Consider the following 8446-nt stretch of genomic DNA (forward strand, 5'->3'; position numbering starts at 1 on the left):
CATAGCACCACAGTACACAAACTATCATAGTTCATATGAATAGGAAGGAGTAATAATTATTGTAATCTCTTCTACATCATCAATTCCCTCAGAACTTACATGAATATACTGTGGCTCCATGTGGCCATGTACAAGGGCTGTGGATATGACAAACCTCACTAACTTTACTGGTGAAGGCTCAAGCTCACACTTGAATACTGCAATTAATATAATAGAAGAGGTCCTGATGCAGAGCACTGTAGGAAGAGCAAATAGGGTTATATAGTCCTGGATTACAGAAATCAAGCTTATGACCTACAGGGCTGGGCTAACTAATTATTCTTACATAACCTAAGAAACTCAATGCACAGAACTGGTGATTACTCATACTGGTCCACAACATTGCCGTCTCTAAGGATTTCCTGGAGTTAATGGAAGAAGCAGAAAAGATGTTGAATAGTCTCAAGAGGATAGCTATGAGGTTTCTTTGATATCCTAAATTTTTATTTCCACTTTTATTTCATTTTTGGCTCTCTTTAGTAATTATTATGTTATTATTAAATTCTACTGAATATCTCCTGTGTCCTCAAAAAACTGTTTCTTTCCTGTGTGACAATCCAAAGACCAGAAATTCACCATGTCTGTTCTCAAGATTCATTCCAGATATATAAAATAAGATTGTTTCTAAATAAAACAAGAAAGAGCTCCAAAAGGGCAACAAAGTTCAATCTTGGAATATGTTTAAAAAATAAAGAGATATAAAACATCAAAAAGATTCATGCCAGTGATACCCTGACATTTGGGAACTCTTCCATGCTGCTGTGCCAAAAGGCACCCCTACTGATATCTATTGGGCCCTGGAACTCTGTGACAATGACAACATGTTCTACTGAGAAAGGAGTCTCAAAGGTTGTTGAGACATCACAAAAACTATTACACCTGCTCTAGGTAGAAAGAAACTGAGTGATATGGAACAAGAGAAAATGGACAAACTGGTCACTGAGATGGATGGCACTGAAAATAAATATAAATTTGGAACAAATGCCATAAAGGAAGTGTCCATGAATGCTTAAAAAGCTGAAGCCATGGAAAAGGGGGTATCCCTTTACCCTCACATCAATGACTTGGCTGAAATCCCCTAAGTCATCCTTCAAATGGGATGAATTCATGCTGGAACAAGCTGGCCCTGCAAGAGTTCATGACCCTGCCTGTAGGGGCATCCAGTTTCTGTGAAGTCATGATCACTGGAGCATAGGGTTATCACAACCTAAAGAATGTCATCAAGAACCAATAAGAGAATGAAGGCACCCATGTGAGTGATAAGGACAGGTTTGTGCCTAACATCATGGAGCAAACAAGCTTTGGAGCTGCTGAAGGCCACAATTGAGAATGCCAGGTACACTGACCAGGGTGTTATTGGCACGGACATGGCTGCCTCTGCATTTTTCAGGACTGGCAAGTATGACCTGGACTTCAGGTCTCCTATGACTGCAACAGGTACATCATACCTGACTAGATGGATGACCTGTATAAGTCCTTCATCTCGGAGTATACAGTGGTATGCATCAAAGATCCCATTGACCATAATGACAGGGAGACTTGGCAGAATTTCACAGCTAGTGCAGGCATCCAGGTGGCTGGGAATGAGCTCATGAAAACCAAGCCTGCATGGATAGCCAAGGTTGTGACAGAGAAGTCCAACAACTGCCTCCTGTTCAAATGACCTAGATCAGTCTCTGGGACCAAGTGTCTATAGGAATGTAAGCTGGGCAAGTACAATATTGGGGTATCATGGAGTCCCATCATTCCAGAGACACTTGGGATACTTTCTTACCTGAACTCTTGGTAGGGTTCTGCATGGGTATATCAAGACTGGTGCCCCCTTGATGATCTAAGTACCAAGCTAACTACAATCAAGGCCTATAATCAAGGGAGAGACTCATGGGGATGCCAAGTTTGCCAGCAGGAACTTCAAGAATCCCCTGGACAAGTAAAGTAGGGACTGGAAATCCCTGAAGTCACCATCAGCTTAGACCCTTCCATGATGTATTGAAGTTGGATCCAAGGCTGGACCAGTGGTTGCTGCTCCAATGCCACAACTTCCCTAGATATTTAAAGCCACACCTGACCAGCTGGAACCCTGCTGGAAAGCAGACCTTTATAATAGTGTGATTTCTCCAAATCATTCTTTCTGTCACCTCACTTCATAGCTACTGTCTGTAGACTTCATAACTCCAATGTAACCTCTAGAGTAGTGAAAGGCAAGACCCTACTTCAGTGGTTCTACAGGCAAAATAAAACCTCAGTTACCCCCCAAAAATTAATGGATTAATGGATAAATTTTCCTTTCATACCTTGTATTTTTCATCATTTCATTCTACTGCTTTTATTTTCACAGACTTCATTTTTCATATCTTTATTCATATCCTCTGTATGATCCTTGAACTTTTGAATTGCATTTCTAAAGGCCTCCAGAAAGAGGGACACTGGCTTCCTGTGCAGGCTTTTTGTCTTGGCTGTTCATTTTTGTATATTAGTTCTGGGATCTAAATATCTGGAGCTATGATGTGTGAGGTGTTTCTTGGTGCTTATATCTAGTCTTGTCTTTGGTAGGTGGGTGTTACATTCCTTGGTTGCTGTTACCCTCTAGATCCTACATAAGTTTGGTTGCTCTGGGGTTTCTGGTAAAGAGTGATTCTGTGGGTAGGTTATTATCAGAAAGGAATGGAGATGAGCAGAAAGGAAAGGATGAGAAGACTGCAGGAAAGAATTAGGTGGATGAGTCCACACCAAAAGACAGAATCCCCAGGGAATGTAGGTTTGTCAGAAGGAGAGGCTCTTGCAAAAAAGCTTCAGTAAGATAAATAATAAATCTGAAGAGACACAAGTAAAAGGACAAGGAGAACCCAAGGTTTTGGGCCAAAACATGGGGTTGTCTTTGACAGAGTTTGATTGGGAGAAGCAGTTCCTGCAAAAAGGCTGCTCTAGAACAAGAGAAAGTATAATGAAGGACACAAAGAGCAGTTAGAACTGTCTACCTGAGGCCCAGACCAGTACAACCACTGGAGATGTTAGAATATGTTTCTGGGACTTCATGTCCCAGAAAAGGAATGCATATGGGGTAGAAGGGAAGGCTGAGGTGGTCATCATGAAAGAGCCACCTGGTACTGAAGCAAGTAGCATTGTCCTCAGTTGGTAAGCTGAGAGGAAGTGCTTCTGTAAGCAGGCTGTTACAGGACTGTGACCTGCAAAACATGATAATGGCAGACAGGAAAGAGTGAAAATTGTCTACCTGAGTCCTTGCCCTGTTTTATCACTGGTAGAAAGTGTTTTGGAGAATCAAAGACGACACTATGGAATGGAGATTGACTGAAAGGGAAAGTTGGAAGAGTTGGCAGTAAAGCTAAGCCTGGTCTTCATCTAGAATCAGGGTCCCTAGGACTGTACATGTCTTAGAAATAATTAATTTTGTCTTTTGTTCATATGAGTGATTCCCAGTCACTCACCTGTTCTTCCAACTGGTATAAGTGTTTGCGCCTACAGTGGCTGCTGATGTTGCTGGGCATGGTGAGTCAAGGGGAGGAGGATGTTGTAGTGAGTGAGTGGCAGTGAGTCTTTTGGTAACAGAGACCAGGGAGTGGCAGCAGTTGTGTTGCAGTCTAACCATAGTATTCTCAGATGCTGAACTACAGCTGGAATCTGCACCGGAGCAATGGGATTGCACTAAAATTAGCTATAGAGTCCAACTGCCTTGCTGGGACTGAAATAGGAGAGGGAGATTTATATTTCTTAAATTGATTTTATCATGAAATATCTTTCTCCCTCTCTTATTTAAAACTTTATTTGAATGTAGAGGCATGGGTGGCATCTGTGGTCTCTTTGAGTTTGTAGAACATTCTACCAGTCCCTTTGGGATTTATAGTCTTCATTGAGAAGCTAGGTGTTATTCTAATAGGTCTGTTGCCTTCATGTCATTTGGCCTTTTTCCTTGCAGCTTTGATATTCTTTCGTTTCCTGCATTTTAGTATTTTGATATGGGGAAGTTCTTTTCTGGTTATGTTTATTTGGTGGTCTGATATGCTGCTTGTACTTTGATGTGACCTTCCTTCTTTATGTTTTGAAAATGTTCCCCCATGGATTTTTGAAAATATTTTCTGTGCTCTTAAAATGGGTTTCCTATTTTTCTCTCTTCCAATTGTTCCTCGCTTAGATATTTTCACAGTGCCCCAGGGTTCTTGTGTGTCTTGTTTCTGGATTTTTTATTTATAAGTTTACGTACCTGGAGTATCCCTTTTTTCCTGTCTTCAGTGTCTGCGTTTTTCACTTCCATCTCTTGTATTCTTTTGTGAACTTTATTACTGTAGCTCTTTCTAGATCATAAATTTTTTGGTTCAAATATCACCTCAGCTTAGGTTTTTTTATCAATACTATTTTCCATTTTCATGTCTTCAACTATTAATTTTATTTCACTGTTTAATTTTTATACTCTATGAATACATTAATTTGTATGATCTTTAATTTCCTCAAGAGTATATGAACGGTATTTTGAAGTCTTTGTCCTGTGCTTCAGCTCTATGACATTTCACAGGGTATATTGTATTGCTTTGCTATGTAATAGAGACTACATATTTTCTGGCTGTCATTGATTATGTATTTAGACAAGTGAATAGGTTGTCATTATAGATTCTGATATCTGGTCTTGTCTTTGTTGGTGAGTGTTTTCTTCCTTGGTTTTATTTTCCTTCATGGGTTCTTCATAGACTTTGGTGACTGTGGTTTACCTGGCAAGAAATGATTCTGAGATACATGTGTGGCCACTGGGGATTCTGGGTACAATGTGATATTAGGTATTGAGGACTGAAAATTAGGATGATTTGTAGGCTAGAAGGGGAAGTTTTCAGGGATCCACAGGTAGGTGGTAACAAACCAGGGTATGCCAAAAGACCTGCCTCTACCCTTGGGAATGAAGGCCTCCCTGGGAATAGAGGTCACAACGTGTAGTCTTGTACAGGTTTGGGGAATGGGATGGTATATTGTATATGAAGGATATGGGAAAGAGTGAAGATGTCCACTTATTCCCTCGACTGTGTAGCTGGTGAATTTCCAGGAAATGTTTTTGGAGACCGAAGCTGAGAAAAATGGATGTGGTCCTGAGGGAGGCTTTAAGAGATCTATCTATCTACCTGTTCCACTGGAGGTAGGAGCAGAGAGTCTCTTTGTTGTTTAATGTCTTCTGCTTCTATGCAAAGCTAATTATTGGCATTCAGTGTCACAGTATTTGAAAGAAAATCATATTATATAAAAGGAGACCAGTATCATGGTGAAATACAACCACTTTATTAAAAAAACACTCCAAATAAATTGTTCCCCATTTAAGAAACACTCTTTTTAGTCAAAGAAAATTAGGAAGCATTTAAGTTTCCCCTGACATTTTGCTAGGATATAATACAGTTTCCCTCTGTTTACAGTAACTAAAGCCCCATAAGATATCAAGGGACATGAATGTGTAAATGTCAAATAAACATTAATAGTTCATGGTGACAAATACATTGTTTTCTATTTCTCCCAAGTAGTTTTCCTATTATTGGAAAGAACATGTTTGTGCTTTTAACCAATATCATCTATTTTTTTTCATTTTTCCATATTTTTTTAACTTTTTATGCATGTCTCCTTCAGTTCCCTCTCCTTACCCTCCTTCCCCAACCCCCAAACCTCCCAAGCCTTCACGCCTGCTCCATTCCCCCTGCGCTCCCCAGAGATGTTAGGGGGTTCCATGAGGGATTTTTCCGTCTGTGACATCATCGCAGGAAGGGCCTAGGTTCTTCCCCAGGCTGAAAGAGCATCCCTCCACGTGGTATGGGTTCCCAGAGTTCCTCTGTATGCCAGGAATAAATACTGCTCTACTCTCTAAGGTCTCACAGATTGCCAAGGCCTCCTATCTGTCACGCAGGTTCAGTGGGAGGGATGTCTTGATCAGTCCCATGCTGGCTCCTCAGTCACAGTCTGGGGTCCATGTGTTCCCCCTTGTTTAGGTCACCTGCCTCTGAGGGTTTCACCAACCAGATCTTGATTCCTTTGGTCATCACTCCTCTTTGAACTTGGTTCGAGTGGTTCAATTGGGTTCACAGCTGTGGGTGTCTGCCTCTGCCTCCATCAGCCACTGTATCAGAGTTCTAGGATGGCATATAAGGTAGTCATCATTATCATTATCATGGGAGAGCATTTAAGGTAGCCTTAATGCAAGTTGGTGTCATTCTTGTAGATCTGTGAAGATCTCACTAGTGCCAGATCTCTGCTCCAACTTACGCTGGCTCCCTATTTTCTGGTATCTACAATACTTTTCTCCTCTATACTTACCCTGGCTCAATATCCCTGCTCTCCCATGTCGTCCTCTCTCCTCTTCTCCTTCTTTTTCTGCCATCTCCTTCTTCCCTCCCGTCCTCCCACCCAATCAAATTAGGAGATCACATCCCCTAACCCTTCTCCGGGTTATCATGTATGTATCTCTTAGGGTACTCCCTGCACCCCAGACTATGTGGCAGTAGGATTGTGGGCTGGCAATGCCCTGCTCCAAGTCTGTAATCTATGAATGTGTGAGTACATACCATGTTTGTCTTTTTGTGACTGGCTTACCTCACTCAGGATGGTTTCTTCTAGTGCCATCCATTTGCCTGCAAATTTCAAGATTCCATTGTTTTTTTCTGCTGAGTAGTACTCAATTGTGTACAACGTTTTCTCTATCCACTCTTCATTTGAGGGGCCAAGTTCTGCCTATTACAAATAATGCTGCTATGAACATAGTGGAACAGATGTCATTGTTGTATGAATTTCCATCTTTTGGATATATGCCTAAGAGTGGAATTGCTGGGTCTTGTGGTATATTGATTCCCATTTTCCTGATGAATCTCCATACTGATTTCCAAAGTGGGTGTACGAGTTGGCACTCCCACCAGCAGTGGAGTAGTGTTCCCCTCTCTCCACATCCTCTCCAGCATAAATTTTCTTCGGTGTTTTTGATTTTAGCCATTCTGACAGGAGTGAGATGGTATCTCAGAGTTGTTTTGAATTGCATTCCCCTAATAGCTAAAGATGTTGAGCACTTTCTCTAGAGTCCCTTGGACATTTTTGAATCCTCTATTGAAAATGCTCTATTTACTTCTGTACCCCAATTTTTAATTGGATCCTTTGGTGTTCTGGAGACTTGTTTCTTGAGTTCTTGTAAATTTTGGAGATCAGCTCTCTGTCAGATATGGAGTTTGTGAATATCTTTTCCCATTCTGTGCACTATTGTTTTGTCTTATTGACTATGACCTTTGTCCTGCAGAAGCTCCTCAATTTCAGGAGGTCCCATTTATTAATTGTCAATCTCAGTGTCTGTGCTACTGGTGTTATAATCAGGAAGCAGTCTCCTGTACCAATTCTTTCAAGGGTACTTCCCTCTTTCTCCTCTAAGAGATTCAGTGAGGCTGGATTGATGTTGAGGTCTTTGATCCATTTGGACTTAAGTTTTGTGCATGGTGATAGATATGGATCTATCTGTTTTCCTTAACATTCAAACATCCAGTTATGCCAGCACCATTTGTTGAAGATGCTTTCTTTTTTCCATTGTATAGTTTTAACCTCTTTGTCAAAGATCGGGTGTTTGAAGTTGTGTGGGTTGATATCAGGGTCTTCTATTCGATTCTATTGGTCTACCTGTCAGCTTTTGGGCCAATACCAAGCTGTTTTCAGGACTATAGCTCTATAACAGACCTTGAAGTCAGTAAGGGTGATACCTCTGGAAGTTCCTTCATTGTACAGGGTTGCCTTAGCTATCCTGGGTCTTTTGTTTTTCCATATAAAGTTAAGGATTGTCCTTTCGAGGTCCGTGAAAAATTGTGCTGGTATTTTGATAGGGATTGCATTGAATCTGTAGATTGCTTTTGGTAAGATTGCCATTTTTACTAAGTTGGTCCTACCTATCCAAGAGTGTGGGAAATCGTTGCATTCTTGGGTATCTTCTTTAATTTCTTTCTTTAAAGACTCAAAGTTCGTCTTATACAGGTCTTTCACTTGTTTAGTTAGAGTTACCCCAAGATATTTTATGGTGTTTGTGGATATTGTAAAGGGTGATGTTTCTCTGATTTCTTTCCCATCCCGTTATTGTCTATATGTAGCAGGGCTACTGATTTTTTGAGTTAATTTTGTATCCTGCTAGTTTGCTGCAGGAGTTTCATGGTAGAATTCTTTGGGTCACTTACTTAGACTATCATATCATCTGCAAATAGTGAAAGTTTGACTTCTTCCTTTCCAATTTGTATTCCCTTGATCTCTTTTTGTTGTCTTATTGCTCTAGCTAGAATTTCAACTACAATATCGAAGAGATATTCAGACAGTGGACATCCTTGTCTTGTTCCTGATTTTAGAGGAATCACTTTTAGCTCTTTCCATTTAGTTTGATGCTAGCTGTTGGTTTGCTGTTTATAGC

The 8446-nt window shown here is 40.6% G+C and overlaps 1 pseudogene; it reads left to right on the plus strand.

Annotated features, from left to right (window-relative positions):
- The first annotated feature begins 791 nt into the window (after positions 1–791).
- On the plus strand, positions 792–1866 carry LOC101840781 (annotated as a pseudogene).
- The last annotated feature ends 6580 nt before the right edge of the window (positions 1867–8446 follow it).

This window comes from Mesocricetus auratus, unplaced genomic scaffold (assembly GCF_017639785.1).
Source record: "Mesocricetus auratus isolate SY011 unplaced genomic scaffold, BCM_Maur_2.0 Super-Scaffold_100066, whole genome shotgun sequence".
Classification (NCBI taxonomy): Eukaryota; Metazoa; Chordata; class Mammalia; order Rodentia; family Cricetidae; genus Mesocricetus; species Mesocricetus auratus.